This window comes from Pseudophryne corroboree, unplaced genomic scaffold (genome assembly GCF_028390025.1).
Source record: "Pseudophryne corroboree isolate aPseCor3 unplaced genomic scaffold, aPseCor3.hap2 scaffold_344, whole genome shotgun sequence".
Classification (NCBI taxonomy): Eukaryota; Metazoa; Chordata; class Amphibia; order Anura; family Myobatrachidae; genus Pseudophryne; species Pseudophryne corroboree.
This window is the reverse complement of record NW_026970007.1, coordinates 62,122-81,062: the sequence shown is the minus strand read 5'-3', so window position 1 is coordinate 81,062 and position 18,941 is coordinate 62,122. Positions and strand designations below refer to the sequence as shown.

Sequence of the window (18,941 nt, the reverse complement as noted above, 5' to 3'; positions counted from 1 at the left end):
ATATGACTCGGAATCCGGCTGAAAGGGGAAGGTCAACCACAAAATCCATGGAAATATGAGACCACGGCCTGAGAGGAACATTTAAGGGCATAAGTTGCCCGATGGGCAAGGAACGGGGAACCTTATGCTGTGCACAAACCTGACATGAATAAACAAATTCCTTGACGTCTTTAGAAAGACCAGGCCACCATACTGAGCGAGAGACTAACTCCAATGTCTTAGAGACTCCTGGATGCCCTGAAACTTTGTTATCATGGAATTCCGTTAAAACAGTAACTCTCAAAAACTCAGGGACGTAAAGACGACCAGCAGGAGTATTTCCAGGAGCTTGGTGTTGAAGCTGTTTTAACTGGGTAAATAAATCTTGTGTGAGGCCCGCCCAGATGACCGAAGATGGAAGTATGGGGGTAACAGGATTGTTATTGTGAACCGGAAGAAAGCTATGTGACAGGGCATCAGCCTTAGTATTCTTGGAACCAGGCCTGAAAGTGATTATAAATTTGAAACGCGTAAAAAATAATGCCCAACATGCCTGCCGGGCATTAAGCCGCTTAGCCGATTCAATGTATTGCAGGTTCTTATGGTCAGTCAATACCGAAATAGTATGTTTTGCTCGCTCCAGCCAATGCCTCCACTCCTCGAAAGCCCATTTTACCGCCAGTAACTCCCGATTACCAACGTCATAGTTGGATTCAGCGGAGGAGAATTTCCTGGACATAAAGGCACAAGGATGTAACTCCAGAGACTCCGGATCCTTTTGAGAAAGGATAGCCCCCACTCCAACCTCCGAGGCATCAACCTCCACCACAAAGGGCAATTCCGGATTAGGATGTCTGAGGACTGGAGCCGAAACAAAGGCTTGTTTCAAGGCCCGGAAGGACAACTCAGCTTCACGCGACCAGTTGGTAGGATCTGCTCCTTTCTTTGTCAGAGCTACAATGGGAGCAACCAGGTCAGAAAAAGAATGAATGAACCTCCTATAATAATTCGCAAACCCTAAAAAACGCTTAATTGCTTTTAAATTGGTGGGTTGCGCCCAACTAAGGATGGCCTGGAGTGTCTTTGGTTCCATGGAAAATCCCTGAGGGGAAATTATGTACCCTAAAAAAGATACTTCCGTGACATGAAACTCACACTTCTCCAGCTTGGCATATAAATGATTCTCACATAACTTTTGAAGAACCAGACGCACCTGGGTAACATGTTGTTCCATTGATTTAGAAAAAATCAGGATGTCGTCTAAGTAAACGACCACGAATTTCCCTAGGAAGTCACGGAGCACATCGTTAATGAGGTCTTGAAAAACTGCCGGAGCATTGGACAGGCCGAACGGAATCACCAGGTATTCGTAGTAACCCGACTGAGTACTGAAGGCCGCTTTCCACTCATCTCCAGATTTAATTCGGATGAGGTTGTACGCTCCTCTAAGGTCAATTTTAGAAAAAATCACAGCAGAACGTAACTGATCAAAGAGTACAGAAATCAACGGCAAAGGATAGGTGTTTTTAACTGAGATCTTATTCAGGGCTCTAAAATCAATGCAAGGTCTAAGCGAGCCATCCTTTTTCTCCACAAAGAAGAAGCCTGCACTTAAAGGAGATTTTGATGGTCTAATAAATCCTTTCTCAAGGCTCTCCTTTACATAATCATTCATAGCCGCAGTTTCTGGCCCGGATAATGCATATAATCTTCCCTTTGGCAATGCGGCACCAGGAATTAACTCAATAGCACAATCATAAGGCCGATGGGGAGGCAGAATGTCCGCATTGCCTTTGGAGAAAACATCAGCAAACTCCTGGTATTCCACCGGAATGAGTTCTGGAATGATAGCTGCTACTCTGACTGGAAACGTGATACATTCCTTATCACAAAAAGTACCCCAATGTGAAATCTCCCCCGACCGCCAATCAATGGTGGGATTATGAAAGGCCAGCCAAGGGTGACCCAGAACAACTGGAACTGCTGGGCAATGTGTAAGAAAGAACTCGATTTTCTCGGAATGTAGAGCTCCTACTGTAAGTAGTACAGGGGGTGTACGGAGAGAAATAATCCCATTAGACAGCGGACTCCCATCTAAGCCATGCATGGTGACACACCTACCCAAAGGTAACTGAGGAATGCCTAAGGCCTTAGCCCAAGTTAAATCCATAAAGTTTCCTGCAGCTCCACTGTCAACAAAAGCCGACACCGAAGAACTGAGGCTGCCAAAGGAAACTTTAACTGGGACTAAAAGGGAGTTATTCGAGGAGATAAGCTGCAGACCTAGGTGAACCCCCTCACAATTCACCTGGTCAAAGCGTTTCCCGACTTGTTCGGACAATTACGAGCAAAATGTCCCTTACCCCCACAGTACAGACAAAGACCAGAATTTTGCCTTCTGGCTCTTTCTTCAGGAGACAGCCGGGAGAGACCCATCTGCATGGTCTCCTCTACGTCTTCAGGAATGGAATATACACACGGACTTGACCTTACAGGTGCTCCTTTTTCAGCCCTCCGCTCTCTGAGACGACGATCAATCTTAATAGAAAGCTCCATGAGTTTATCGAGAGTCTCAGGAGCGGGGTACTGAAGGAGACTGTCTTTTATAGACTCTGATAAGCCGAGGCGAAACTGACTGCGCAGGGCTGGGTCATTCCAGCCACAGTCGTTCGACCAACGGCGAAACTCCGTACAATAAACCTCTGCAGGATTTCTACCCTGTCTGAGAGCGCGCAACTGACTTTCAGCGGACGCCTCTCTATCAGGGTCATCATACAAGAGCCCTAAAGACTCAAAAAAAGCGTCAACTGACAACAATGCCGGATCCTCTGCTCTTAAACCAAATGCCCAGGTCTGAGGATCCCCCTGGAGCAAAGAAATAATAAACCCGACCCGCTGAGATTCAGTACCCGAGGAAGTCGGTCTTAAACGAAAATAAAGTTTACAGGATTCTTTAAAATTAAAAAACTCTTTTCTATCACCAGAAAAACGGTCAGGCAAATGCATCTTTGGTTCAGGGACTACCCTTGGGGAAGCTCGCAAAAGATCTTCCTGCGACTTCACCCGAAGAGAAAGATCCTGAACCATCTGAGTAAGTTCTTGAATCTGGCTGACTAAGAGCTGACCAGGATTTGGCCCTAAACCTGTTGGATTCATGAGGCCGATAAACTCTCACAAAACTGAATGAGAAAAAATTAAACCCCGTTTAATTTTAAGTTTTGGTATGGCCGGTAATAATGTTATGATTCCAGCACTCTGGTCAGAGAAGATCTTATGGCAAGGACTGGAGCACTGGAACGGAATGCTGGGGAAGGGAGCAGGACAGGAAAATAGCCCCTGGCGCCCTAACTCTGTTGTCTCACCCGTGTTGTCAGAAATCCCCTGAGAGACTACGGTTTCTTGAGCCCTTGGCAGCCGCGTTTGAAGGGCGGATTATGTCTGCCCAACTTCGATGCCCCCCGGTCTTAATGAGAGACAAAGGGAAACCCGAGACAGGGTGATAACAAGAGGCCCTCTAACTAAACAACCAGGCCAGGGGCTAAGCAAACTCAAAACTATAATATGTGCGGAGAAACCGCCAGGAAAAAGGACAACCAAAATATCCACTTGTCCAATTCTCCTACCCGGCACCGCCAAGTACCAGAGAGGACTTGTGGAAGCGGAACCCTCCGCAAATGCTCCAAACACAAAATATAAAAGGTAAAGCGGCTGAGCCGCAACACACGGCAGAGCCGCAACTCACGAACACCACTGGATATAAAACGGTGATCAGTCAGGACTCCAGGGAACCAAACGACCTCTTGGGATGAGATGACAACTCCCGAATACCGGACTTCTGCGGACTGGAATGACCGGATACAGCAGGACTGGAAACAGACTCTCAGCAAACAAAGGCAGCATGCAGGAAGCTATTACCGGCGTCTGTGAGAAGCCCTGGGAGTGTATTTAACAAGGAGTCCTCCAATCAGCTGCTAAAGGCTGATTAGAATAAATGCCGTGCAGCTGCCTTGCTGCACGGCCAGAGAGCAGGTGAATATCTTAATTTCCTAAAGCCTAGCAACGGGGAACGCGGTCCGCCAGTGGCGTCCCCGTTGCTAGGGTCCGTGCGGCTCAGCGCGCCCGGCGTCTAGCGTTGCTAGGGAGCCGGCGGCTGTACGTGCACGGCGTCTCTAGTTGCTAGGCGCCGGGCCGCGCAGAACATCAAGCGGACCCCGGCGCCTAACAGTATGACTCCCAAAAACAACAACCGCGTCATTGGGACCAACTGCGATTTTGGCAAGTTTAGGAGCCAACCATGTTGTTGAAGAACTGTCAGGGAGAGTAGATGTTTTGCACCAACTGGTCCCTGGATCTCGCCTTTATCAGGAGATCATCCAAGTACGGGATAATTGTGACTCCTTGCTTGCGAAGGAGAACCATAATTTCCGCCATCACCCTGGTGAAAATCCTCGGAGCCGTGGACAGACCAAACGGCAATGTCTGAAATTGGTAATGACAATCCTGAATTGCAAACCTTAGGTAGCTTGAGGCAGTGGCTAAATGGGAACATGTAAGTAGGCATCCTTTATGTCTACCAAAACCATGAAATCTCCGTCCTCCGGACTGGAGATCACTGCCCTGAGAAATTCCATCTTGAAATGGAATTTCTTTAGGAAGAAATTGAGGGATTTCAGATTTAAGATTGGTCTGACTGAGCCGTCCGGCTTCGGGACCACGAAGAGGCTTGAATAAAAACATTCTCCCTGCTGACTAAGGCCAATTTGAACAATCGGTGAGGGGGAACGTCTTGAAACCCCAGTTTGTACCCTTGGGACACTATTTGTAAAACCCACGAGTCCAGGTCCGAATGAATCCAGAACTGACTGAAGAGTTTTAGACGTGCCCCCACTGGTGTGGGCTCCTGCAAGAAAGCCCCAGTGTCATGCAGTGGATTTGGCACAAGCAGAGGACAATCTCTGGTCCTGCGATCTTGAAGAGGCTACAGACCTCTTCCTTTTCCTTCCTCTACCTGCAAAGAAAGGGGAATCTTAACTTCTTGCATATCTATTGGGCCAAAATGACTGCGGTAGATAATGATGCGTCTTCATCCGTTGAGAGGGAACATAGGGCAAGAAGGTTGACTTACCATTGAAATGAGGATGCATCTTGCTGCCTTTCCAATGAAGCAAGTTTAATTTAGTAATAGGTGAAAAACCATCCTTACAAAGGTGTTAATCAGAGACTTGGCTTTGTGGACACTTTTCAGAGAACAAATTTGTTAGCATAAAAATAAAGCCAGAAAATGAAGAGCTGTTTAATCACTCAATTGGATTTTTCTGCCAGCATATTTTTTTTCTCTGCAACCCACTGCTAAATTGTGCTTCCTAGCTGTTTTTTATAAAATCACTGAATCAAATCTAACTCTGATTACATCAGAGAAGGCCAGGTACCCTACACAATAAGAGGGGGTTTGAAATTTTGACTTGTCTACTTAAATATCACCAAAATCTGATCATAAGGTCAATTACGTCCCTGGGTGGGATTGAACCACCAACCTTTTGGTTAATAGCCGAACACACTAACCGATTGCGCCACAGAGACACTTTGCAAAAAGTACATACTGACAAAGGCTAATAAGCATACATCTAGAACGTTTCCTAGAAAAACATTAAAAAATCAATAATCTGGAGAGTTTTTGTAAGATGTTTCTTCCATCAACCAACGAAGAAACACATTGGTACTTTCCCATGATGAGTGAGTGCTTCAGGATCTCTTGCACTTACATGTGCAGCAGAGTACTGCAATGGAAGCATGCTGGACCCATAACCCAGAGGTAGGCAGATTGAAACTATCCTTTGCTATATGCATTTTTTTTGTTAATTTAAGTAATCAAAACTGGGATTGATATTTTTGCTCTTTTATTTTTACTTAAAGTACAATAACTTTTACCATTTTAATTTGTTTTAATAGTATATTGACAGTATAGTTTTCTTTCAAAAATCCACTTAATTTTCTTTACCCTGTTATTAAAATGGTAATTGACAAAAACAAACTACATTGTCACCAGAAGAGCAATACAAAATGTACAAGTGATATATTAAAATCATCTTTCCAGCTTGAATTTCAATGATGCATTGGGGCAACAATTTTGTGAGAAACATCTTAACCCTTAAATAAAGATTTTCGTAATTCCTTACCTGTGTGCTAATTAGATATCACCTTGTTTTCACATTAAACAGACTTCCACATGAGAAAGCAGCAAGGATGCAGTGGCGTTAATGTTTCCTGGTGTCAACCTGTATTATTTCAGTAGACATTGAAATGAGGATGCATCTTGCTGCCTTTCCAATGAAGCAAGTTTAATTTAGTAATAGGTGAAAAACCATCCTTACAAAGGTGTTAATCAGAGACTTGGCTTTGTGGACACTTTTCAGAGAACAAATTTGTTAGCATAAAAATAAAGCCAGAAAATGAAGAGCTGTTTAATCACTCAATTGGATTTTTCTGCCAGCATATTTTTTTTCTCTGCAACCCACTGCTAAATTGTGCTTCCTAGCTGTTTTTATAAAATCACTGAATCAAATCTAACTCTGATTACATCAGAGAAGGCCAGGTACCCTACACCATAACAGGGGGTTTGAAATTTTGACTTGTCTACTTAAATATCACCAAAATCTGATCACAAGTTTAATTACGTCCCTGGGTGGGATTGAACCACCAACCTTTTGGTTAATAGCCGAACACACTAACCGATTGCGCCACAGAGACACTTTGCAAAAAGTGCATACTGACAAAGGCTAATAGGCATACATCTAGAACGTTTCCTAGAAAAACATTAAAAAATCAATAATCTGGAGAGTTTTTGTAAGATGTTTCTTCCATCAACCAACGAAGAAACACATTGGTACTTTCCCATGATGAGTGAGTGCTTCAGGATCTCTTGCACTTACATGTGCAGCAGAGTACTGCAATGGAAGCATGCTGGACCCATAACCCAGAGGTAGGCAGATTGAAACTATCTTTTGCTATATGCATTTTTTTTGTTAATTTAAGTAATCAAAACTGGGATTGATATTTTTGCTCTTTTATTTTTACTTAAAGTACAATAACTTTTACCATTTTAATTTGTTTTAATAGTATATTGACAGTATAGTTTTCTTTCAAAAATCCACTTAATTTTCTTTACCCTGTTATTAAAATGGTAATTGACAAAAACAAACTACATTGTCACCAGAAGAGCAATACAAAATGTACAAGTGATATATTAAAATCATCTTTCCAGCTTGAATTTCAATGATGCATTGGGGCAACGATTTTGTGAGAAACATCTTCACCCTTAAATAAAGATTTTCGTAATTCCTTACCTGTGTGCTAATTAGATATCACCTTGTTTTCACATTAAACAGACTTCCACATGAGAAAGCAGCAAGGATGCAGTGGCGTTAATGTTTCCTGGTGTCAACCTGTATTATTTCAGTAGACATTGAAATGAGGATGCATCTTGCTGCCTTTCCAATGAAGCAAGTTTAATTTAGTAATCGGTGAAAAACCATCCCTACAAAGGTGTTAATCAGAGACTTGGCTTTGTGGACACTTTTCAGAGAACAAATTTGTTAGCATAAAAATAAAGCCAGAAAATGAAGAGCTGTTTAATCACTCAATTGGATTTTTCTGCCAGCATATTTTTTTTCTCTGCAACCCACTGCTAAATTGTGCTTCCTAGCTGTTTTTTATAAAATCACTGAATCAAATCTAACTCTGATTACATCAGAGAAGGCCAGGTACCCTACACAATAAGAGGGGGTTTGAAATTTTGACTTGTCTACTTAAATATCACCAAAATCTGATCACAAGGTCAATTACGTCCCTGGGTGGGATTGAACCACCAACCTTTTGGTTAATAGCCGAACACACTAACCGATTGCGCCACAGAGACACTTTGCAAAAAGTACATACTGACAAAGGCTAATAAGCATACATCTAGAACGTTTCCTAGAAAAACATTAAAAAATCAATAATCTGGAGAGTTTTTGTAAGATGTTTCTTCCATCAACCAACGAAGAAACACATTGGTACTTTCCCATGATGAGTGAGTGCTTCAGGATCTCTTGCACTTACATGTGCAGCAGAGTACTGCAATGGAAGCATGCTGGACCCATAACCCAGAGGTAGGCAGATTGAAACTATCCTTTGCTATATGCATTTTTTTTGTTAATTTAAGTAATCAAAACTGGGATTGATATTTTTGCTCTTTTATTTTTACTTAAAGTACAATAACTTTTACCATTTTAATTTGTTTTAATAGTATATTGACAGTATAGTTTTCTTTCAAAAATCCACTTAATTTTCTTTACCCTGTTATTAAAATGGTAATTGACAAAAACAAACTACATTGTCACCAGAAGAGCAATACAAAATGTACAAGTGATATATTAAAATCATCTTTCCAGCTTGAATTTCAATGATGCATTGGGGCAACAATTTTGTGAGAAACATCTTAACCCTTAAATAAAGATTTTCGTAATTCCTTACCTGTGTGCTAATTAGATATCACCTTGTTTTCACATTAAACAGACTTCCACATGAGAAAGCAGCAAGGATGCAGTGGCGTTAATGTTTCCTGGTGTCAACCTGTATTATTTCAGTAGACATTGAAATGAGGATGCATCTTGCTGCCTTTCCAATGAAGCAAGTTTAATTTAGTAATAGGTGAAAAACCATCCTTACAAAGGTGTTAATCAGAGACTTGGCTTTGTGGACACTTTTCAGAGAACAAATTTGTTAGCATAAAAATAAAGCCAGAAAATGAAGAGCTGTTTAATCACTCAATTGGATTTTTCTGCCAGCATATTTTTTTTCTCTGCAACCCACTGCTAAATTGTGCTTCCTAGCTGTTTTTATAAAATCACTGAATCAAATCTAACTCTGATTACATCAGAGAAGGCCAGGTACCCTACACCATAACAGGGGGTTTGAAATTTTGACTTGTCTACTTAAATATCACCAAAATCTGATCACAAGTTTAATTACGTCCCTGGGTGGGATTGAACCACCAACCTTTTGGTTAATAGCCGAACACACTAACCGATTGCGCCACAGAGACACTTTGCAAAAAGTGCATACTGACAAAGGCTAATAGGCATACATCTAGAACGTTTCCTAGAAAAACATTAAAAAATCAATAATCTGGAGAGTTTTTGTAAGATGTTTCTTCCATCAACCAACGAAGAAACACATTGGTACTTTCCCATGATGAGTGAGTGCTTCAGGATCTCTTGCACTTACATGTGCAGCAGAGTACTGCAATGGAAGCATGCTGGACCCATAACCCAGAGGTAGGCAGATTGAAACTATCCTTTGCTATATGCATTTTTTTTGTTAATTTAAGTAATCAAAACTGGGATTGATATTTTTGCTCTTTTATTTTTACTTAAAGTACAATAACTTTTACCATTTTAATTTGTTTTAATAGTATATTGACAGTATAGTTTTCTTTCAAAAATCCACTTAATTTTCTTTACCCTGTTATTAAAATGGTAATTGACAAAAACAAACTACATTGTCACCAGAAGAGCAATACAAAATGTACAAGTGATATATTAAAATCATCTTTCCAGCTTGAATTTCAATGATGCATTGGGGCAACGATTTTGTGAGAAACATCTTCACCCTTAAATAAAGATTTTCGTAATTCCTTACCTGTGTGCTAATTAGATATCACCTTGTTTTCACATTAAACAGACTTCCACATGAGAAAGCAGCAAGGATGCAGTGGCGTTAATGTTTCCTGGTGTCAACCTGTATTATTTCAGTAGACATTGAAATGAGGATGCATCTTGCTGCCTTTCCAATGAAGCAAGTTTAATTTAGTAATCGGTGAAAAACCATCCCTACAAAGGTGTTAATCAGAGACTTGGCTTTGTGGACACTTTTCAGAGAACAAATTTGTTAGCATAAAAATAAAGCAAGAAAATTAAGAGCTGTTTAATCACGCAATTTGATTTTTTTGCCAGCATATTTCTTTTTCTCTGCAACCCACTGCTAAATTGTGCTTCCTAGATGTTTTTATAAAATCACTGAATCAAATCTAACTCTGATTACATCAGAGAAGGCCAGGTACCCTAAACCATAACAGGGGGTATGAAATTTGACTTGTCTACTTAAAGATCACCAAAATCTGATAACAAGGTCAATTACGTCCCTGGGTGGGATTGAACCACCAACCTTTTGGTTAATAGCCGTACACACTAACTGATTGCGCCACAGAGACACTTTGCAAAAGTACATACTGACAAAGGCTAATAAGCATTCATCTAAAACGTTTCCTAGAAAAACTTAAAAAAGTCAATAATCTGGAGAGTTTTTGTAAGATGTTTCTTCCATCAACCAACGAAGAAACACATTGGTACTTTCCCATGATGAGTGAGTGCTTCAGGATCTCTTGCACTTACATGTGCAGCAGAGTACTGCAATGGAAGCATGCTGGGCCCATAACCCAGAGGTAGGCAGATTGAAACTATTCTCTGCTATATGCATTTTTTTGTTTGTTAATTAAAGTAATCCAAAACTGGGATTGATATTTTGGCTCTTTTATTTTTACTTAAAGTACAATAACTTTTACCATTGTAATTTGTTTTAATAGTATATTGACAGTATTGTTTTCTTTCAAAAATCCACTTAATTCTCTTTACCCTATTATTAAAATGGTAATTGACAAAAACAAACTACATTGTCACCAGAAGAGCAATACAAAATGTACAAGTGATATATTAAAATCATCTTTCCAGCTTGAATTTCAATGATGCAATGGGGCAACGATTTTGTGAGAAACATCTTCACCCTTAAATAAAGATTTTCTTAATTCCTTACCTGTGTGCTAATTAGATATCACCTTGTTTTCACATTAAACAGACTTCCACATGAGAAAGCAGCAAGGATGCAGTGGCGTTAATGTTTCCTGGTGTCAACCTGTATTATTTCAGTAGACATTGAAATGAGGATGCATCTTGCTGCCTTTCCAATGAAGCAAGTTTAATTTAGTAATAGGTGAAAAACCATCCTTACAAAGGTGTTAATCAGAGAGTTGGCTTTGTGGACACTTTTCAGAGAACAAATTTGTTAGCATAAAAATAAAGCCAGAAAATAAAGAGCTGTTTAATCACTCAATTGGATTTTTCTGCCAGCATATTTGTTTTCTCTGCAACCCACTGCTAAATTGTGCTTCCTAGCTGTTTTTATAAAATCACTGAATCAAATCTAACTCTGATTACATCAGAGAAGACCAGGTACCCTACACCATAACAGGGGGTTTGAAATTTTGACTTGTCTACTTAAAGATCACCAAAATCTGATAACAAGGTCAATTAGGTCCCTGGGTGGGATTGAACCACCAACCTTTTGATTAATAGCCATACATACTAACTGATTGCGCCACAGAGACACTTTGCAAAAGTCCATACTGACAAAGGCTAATAAGCATTCATCTAAAACGTTTCCTAGCAAAACTTTAAAAAGTCAATAATCTGGAGAGTTTTTGTAAGATGTTTCTTCCATCAACCAACGAAGAAACACATTGGTACTTTCCCATGATGAGTGAGTGCTTCAGGATCTCTTGCACTTACATGTGCAGCAGAGTACTGCAATGGAAGCATGCTGGGCCCATAACCCAGAGGTAGGCAGATTGAAACTATCCTCTGCTATATGCATTTTTTTTTGTTAATTAAAGTAATCCAAAACTGGGATTGATATTTTGTCTCTTTTATTTTTACTTAAAGTACAATAACTTTTACCATTTTAATTTGTTTTAATAGTATATTGACAGTATTGTTTTCTTTCAAAAATCCACTTAATTTTCTTTACCCTATTAATAAAATGGTAATTGACAAAAACAAACTACATTGTCACCAGAAGAGCAATACAAAATGTACAAGTGATATATTAAATTCATCTTTCCAGCTTGAATTTCAATGATGCATTGGGTCAACAATTTTGTGAGAAACATCTTCACCCTTAAATAAAGATTTTCTTAATTCCTTACCTGTGTGCTAATTAGATATCACCTTGTTTTCACATTAAACAGACTTCCACATGAGAAAGCAGCAAGGATGCAGTGGCGTTAATGTTTCCTGGTGTCAACTTGTATTATTTCAGTAGACATTGAAATGAGGATGCATCTTGCTGCCTTTCCAATGAAGCAAGTTTAATTTAGTAATAGGTGAAAAACCATCCTTACAAAGGTGTTAATCAGAGACTTGGCTTTGTGGACACTTTTCAGAGAACAAATTTGTTAGCATAAAAATAAAGCCAGAAAATGAAGAGCTGTTTAATCACTCAATTGGATTTTTCTGCCAGCATATTTTTTTTCTCTGCAACCCACTGCTAAATTGTGCTTCCTAGCTGTTTTTTATAAAATCACTGAATCAAATCTAACTCTGATTACATCAGAGAAGGCAAGGTACCCTACACAATAAGAGGGGCTTTGAAATTTTGACTTGTCTACTTAAATATCACCAAAATCTGATCACAAGGTCAATTACGTCCCTGGGTGGGATTGAACCACCAACCTTTTGGTTAATAGCCGAACACACTAACCGATTGCGCCACAGAGACACTTTGCAAAAAGTAAATACTGACAAAGGCTAATAAGCATACATCTAGAACGTTTCCTAGAAAAACATTAAAAAATCAATAATCTGGAGAGTTTTTGTAAGATGTTTCTTCCATCAACCAACGAAGAAACACATTGGTACTTTCCCATGATGAGTGAGTGCTTCAGGATCTCTTGCACTTACATGTGCAGCAGAGTACTGCAATGGAAGCATGCTGGACCCATAACCCAGAGGTAGGCAGATTGAAACTATCCTTTGCTATATGCATTTTTTTTGTTAATTTAAGTAATCAAAACTGGGATTGATATTTTTGCTCTTTTATTTTTACTTAAAGTACAATAACTTTTACCATTTTAATTTGTTTTAATAGTATATTGACAGTATAGTTTTCTTTCAAAAATCCACTTAATTTTCTTTACCCTGTTATTAAAATGGTAATTGACAAAAACAAACTACATTGTCACCAGAAGAGCAATACAAAATGTACAAGTGATATATTAAAATCATCTTTCCAGCTTGAATTTCAATGATGCATTGGGGCAACGATTTTGTGAGAAACATCTTCACCCTTAAATAAAGATTTTCGTAATTCCTTACCTGTGTGCTAATTAGATATCACCTTGTTTTCACATTAAACAGACTTCCACATGAGAAAGCAGCAAGGATGCAGTGGCGTTAATGTTTCCTGGTGTCAACCTGTATTATTTCAGTAGACATTGAAATGAGGATGCATCTTGCTGCCTTTCCAATGAAGCAAGTTTAATTTAGTAATCGGTGAAAAACCATCCCTACAAAGGTGTTAATCAGAGACTTGGCTTTGTGGACACTTTTCAGAGAACAAATTTGTTAGCATAAAAATAAAGCAAGAAAATTAAGAGCTGTTTAATCACGCAATTTGATTTTTTTGCCAGCATATTTCTTTTTCTCTGCAACCCACTGCTAAATTGTGCTTCCTAGATGTTTTTATAAAATCACTGAATCAAATCTAACTCTGATTACATCAGAGAAGGCCAGGTACCCTAAACCATAACAGGGGGTATGAAATTTGACTTGTCTACTTAAAGATCACCAAAATCTGATAACAAGGTCAATTACGTCCCTGGGTGGGATTGAACCACCAACCTTTTGGTTAATAGCCGTACACACTAACTGATTGCGCCACAGAGACACTTTGCAAAAGTCCATACTGACAAAGGCTAATAAGCATTCATCTAAAACGTTTCCTAGAAAAACTTAAAAAAGTCAATAATCTGGAGAGTTTTTGTAAGATGTTTCTTCCATCAACCAACGAAGAAACACATTGGTACTTTCCCATGATGAGTGAGTGCTTCAGGATCTCTTGCACTTACATGTGCAGCAGAGTACTGCAATGGAAGCATGCTGGGCCCATAACCCAGAGGTAGGCAGATTGAAACTATCCTCTGCTATATGCATTTTTTTGTTTGTTAATTAAAGTAATCCAAAACTGGGATTGATATTTTGGCTCTTTTATTTTTACTTAAAGTACAATAACTTTTACCATTGTAATTTGTTTTAATAGTATATTGACAGTATTGTTTTCTTTCAAAAATCCACTTAATTCTCTTTACCCTATTATTAAAATGGTAATTGACAAAAACAAACTACATTGTCACCAGAAGAGCAATACAAAATGTACAATTGATATATTAAAATCATCTTTCCAGCTTGAATTTCAATGATGCATTGGGGCAACGATTTTGTGAGAAACATCTTCACCCTTAAATAAAGATTTTCTTAATTCCTTACCTGTGTGCTAATTAGATATCACCTTGTTTTCACATTAAACAGACTTCCACATGAGAAAGCAGCAAGGATGCAGTGGCGTTAATGTTTCCTGGTGTCAACCTGTATTATTTCAGTAGACATTGAAATGAGGATGCATCTTGCTGCCTTTCCAATGAAGCAAGTTTAATTTAGTAATCGGTGAAAAACCATCCCTACAAAGGTGTTAATCAGAGACTTGGCTTTGTGGACACTTTTCAGAGAACAAATTTGTTAGCATAAAAATAAAGCCAGAAAATGAAGAGCTGTTTAATCACTCAATTGGATTTTTCTGCCAGCATATTTTTTTTCTCTGCAACCCACTGCTAAATTGTGCTTCCTAGCTGTTTTTAATAAAATCACTGAATCAAATCTAACTCTGATTACATCAGAGAAGGCCAGGTACCCTACACAATAAGAGGGGCTTTGAAATTTTGACTTGTCTACTTAAATATCACCAAAATCTGATCACAAGGTCAATTACGTCCCTGGGTGGGATTGAACCACCAACCTTTTGGTTAATAGCCGAACACACTAACCGATTGCGCCACAGAGACACTTTGCAAAAAGTAAATACTGACAAAGGCTAATAAGCATACATCTAGAACGTTTCCTAGAAAAACATTAAAAAATCAATAATCTGGAGAGTTTTTGTAAGATGTTTCTTCCATCAACCAACGAAGAAACACATTGGTACTTTCCCATGATGAGTGAGTGCTTCAGGATCTCTTGCACTTACATGTGCAGCAGAGTACTGCAATGGAAGCATGCTGGACCCATAACCCAGAGGTAGGCAGATTGAAACTATCCTTTGCTATATGCATTTTTTTTGTTAATTTAAGTAATCAAAACTGGGATTGATATTTTTGCTCTTTTATTTTTACTTAAAGTACAATAACTTTTACCATTTTAATTTGTTTTAATAGTATATTGACAGTATAGTTTTCTTTCAAAAATCCACTTAATTTTCTTTACCCTGTTATTAAAATGGTAATTGACAAAAACAAACTACATTGTCACCAGAAGAGCAATACAAAATGTACAAGTGATATATTAAAATCATCTTTCCAGCTTGAATTTCAATGATGCATTGGGGCAACGATTTTGTGAGAAACATCTTCACCCTTAAATAAAGATTTTCGTAATTCCTTACCTGTGTGCTAATTAGATATCACCTTGTTTTCACATTAAACAGACTTCCACATGAGAAAGCAGCAAGGATGCAGTGGCGTTAATGTTTCCTGGTGTCAACCTGTATTATTTCAGTAGACATTGAAATGAGGATGCATCTTGCTGCCTTTCCAATGAAGCAAGTTTAATTTAGTAATCGGTGAAAAACCATCCCTACAAAGGTGTTAATCAGAGACTTGGCTTTGTGGACACTTTTCAGAGAACAAATTTGTTAGCATAAAAATAAAGCAAGAAAATTAAGAGCTGTTTAATCACGCAATTTGATTTTTTTGCCAGCATATTTCTTTTTCTCTGCAACCCACTGCTAAATTGTGCTTCCTAGATGTTTTTATAAAATCACTGAATCAAATCTAACTCTGATTACATCAGAGAAGGCCAGGTACCCTAAACCATAACAGGGGGTATGAAATTTGACTTGTCTACTTAAAGATCACCAAAATCTGATAACAAGGTCAATTACGTCCCTGGGTGGGATTGAACCACCAACCTTTTGGTTAATAGCCGTACACACTAACTGATTGCGCCACAGAGACACTTTGCAAAAGACCATACTGACAAAGGCTAATAAGCATTCATCTAAAACGTTTCCTAGAAAAACTTAAAAAAGTCAATAATCTGGAGAGTTTTTGTAAGATGTTTCTTCCATCAACCAACGAAGAAACACATTGGTACTTTCGCATGATGAGTGAGTGCTTCAGGATCTCTTGCACTTACATGTGCAGCAGAGTACTGCAATGGAAGCATGCTGGGCCCATAACCCAGAGGTAGGCAGATTGAAACTATTCTCTGCTATATGCATTTTTTTGTTTGTTAATTAAAGTAATCCAAAACTGGGATTGATATTTTGGCTCTTTTATTTTTACTTAAAGTACAATAACTTTTACCATTGTAATTTGTTTTAATAGTATATTGACAGTATTGTTTTCTTTCAAAAATCCACTTAATTCTCTTTACCCTATTATTAAAATGGTAATTGACAAAAACAAACTACATTGTCACCAGAAGAGCAATACAAAATGTACAAGTGATATATTAAAATCATCTTTCCAGCTTGAATTTCAATGATGCAATGGGGCAACGATTTTGTGAGAAACATCTTCACCCTTAAATAAAGATTTTCTTAATTCCTTACCTGTGTGCTAATTAGATATCACCTTGTTTTCACATTAAACAGACTTCCACATGAGAAAGCAGCAAGGATGCAGTGGCGTTAATGTTTCCTGGTGTCAACCTGTATTATTTCAGTAGACATTGAAATGAGGATGCATCTTGCTGCCTTTCCAATGAAGCAAGTTTAATTTAGTAATAGGTGAAAAACCATCCTTACAAAGGTGTTAATCAGAGACTTGGCTTTGTGGACACTTTTCAGAGAACAAATTTGTTAGCATAAAAATAAAGCCAGAAAATAAAGAGCTGTTTAATCACTCAATTGGATTTTTCTGCCAGCATATTTGTTTTCTCTGCAACCCACTGCTAAATTGTGCTTCCTAGCTGTTTTTATAAAATCACTGAATCAAATCTAACTCTGATTACATCAGAGAAGGCCAGGTACCCTACACCATAACAGGGGGTTTGAAATTTTGACTTGTCTACTTAAAGATCACCAAAATCTGATAACAAGGTCAATTAGGTCCCTGGGTGGGATTGAACCACCAACCTTTTGATTAATAGCCATACATACTAACTGATTGCGCCACAGAGACACTTTGCAAAAGTCCATACTGACAAAGGCTAATAAGCATTCATCTAAAACGTTTCCTAGCAAAACTTTAAAAAGTCAATAATCTGGAGAGTTTTTGTAAGATGTTTCTTCCATCAACCAACGAAGAAACACATTGGTACTTTCCCATGATGAGTGAGTGCTTCAGGATCTCTTGCACTTACATGTGCAGCAGAGTACTGCAATGGAAGCATGCTGGGCCCATAACCCAGAGGTAGGCAGATTGAAACTATCCTCTGCTATATGCATTTTTTTTTGTTAATTAAAGTAATCCAAAACTGGGATTGATATTTTGTCTCTTTTATTTTTACTTAAAGTACAATAACTTTTACCATTTTAATTTGTTTTAATAGTATATTGACAGTATTGTTTTCTTTCAAAAATCCACTTAATTTTCTTTACCCTATTAATAAAATGGTAATTGACAAAAACAAACTACATTGTCACCAGAAGAGCAATACAAAATGTACAAGTGATATATTAAATTCATCTTTCCAGCTTGAATTTCAATGATGCATTGGGTCAACAATTTTGTGAGAAACATCTTCACCCTTAAATAAAGATTTTCTTAATTCCTTACCTGTGTGCTAATTAGATATCACCTTGTTTTCACATTAAACAGACTTCCACATGAGAAAGCAGCAAGGATGCAGTGGCGTTAATGTTTCCTGGTGTCAACTTGTATTATTTCAGTAGACATTGAAATGAGGATGCATCTTGCTGCCTTTCCAATGAAGCAAGTTTAATTTAGTAATAGGTGAAAAACCATCCTTACAAAGGTGTTAATCAGAGACTTGGCTTTGTGGACACTTTTCAGAGAACAAATTTGTTAGCATAAAAATAAAGCCAGAAAATGAAGAGCTGTTTAATCACTCAATTGGATTTTTCTGCCAGCATATTTTTTTTCTCTGCAACCCACTGCTAAATTGTGCTTCCTAGCTGTTTTTTATAAAATCACTGAATCAAATCTAACTCTGATTACATCAGAGAAGGCAAGGTACCCTACACAATAAGAGGGGCTTTGAAATTTTGACTTGTCTACTTAAATATCACCAAAATCTGATCACAAGGTCAATTACGTCCCTGGGTGGGATTGAACCACCAACCTTTTGGTTAATAGCCAAACACACTAACCGATTGCGCCACAGAGACACTTTGCAAAAAGTAAATACTGACAAAGGCTAATAAGCATACATCTAGAACGTTTCCTAGAAAAACATTAAAAAATCAATAATCTGGAGAGTTTTTGTAAGATGTTTCTTCCATCAACCAACGAAGAAACACATTGGTACTTTCCCATGATGAGTGAGTGCTTCAGGATCTCTTGCACTTACATGTGCAGCAGAGTACTGCAATGGAAGCATGCTGGACCCATAACCCAGAGGTAGGCAGATTGAAACTATCCTTTGCTATATGCATTTTTTTTGTTAATTTAAGTAATCAAAACTGGGATTGATATTTTTGCTCTTTTATTTTTACTTAAAGTACAATAACTTTTACCATTTTAATTTGTTTTAATAGTATATTGACAGTATAGTTTTCTTTCAAAAATCCACTTAATTTTCTTTACCCTGTTATTAAAATGGTAATTGACAAAAACAAACTACATTGTCACCAGAAGAGCAATACAAAATGTACAAGTGATATATTAAAATCATCTTTCCAGCTTGAATTTCAATGAT

General features: G+C 38.2%; 1 non-coding gene across 1 annotated transcript; it reads right to left on the bottom strand.

Annotated features, from left to right (window-relative positions):
* Positions 1-18,337: 18,337 nt before the first annotated feature.
* TRNAN-AUU (transfer RNA asparagine (anticodon AUU)) lies at positions 18,338-18,411 on the bottom strand. Its single transcript has one exon. It is a non-coding gene; the product is annotated as a tRNA-Asn (tRNA).
* Between the last annotated feature and the right edge of the window lie 530 nt (positions 18,412-18,941).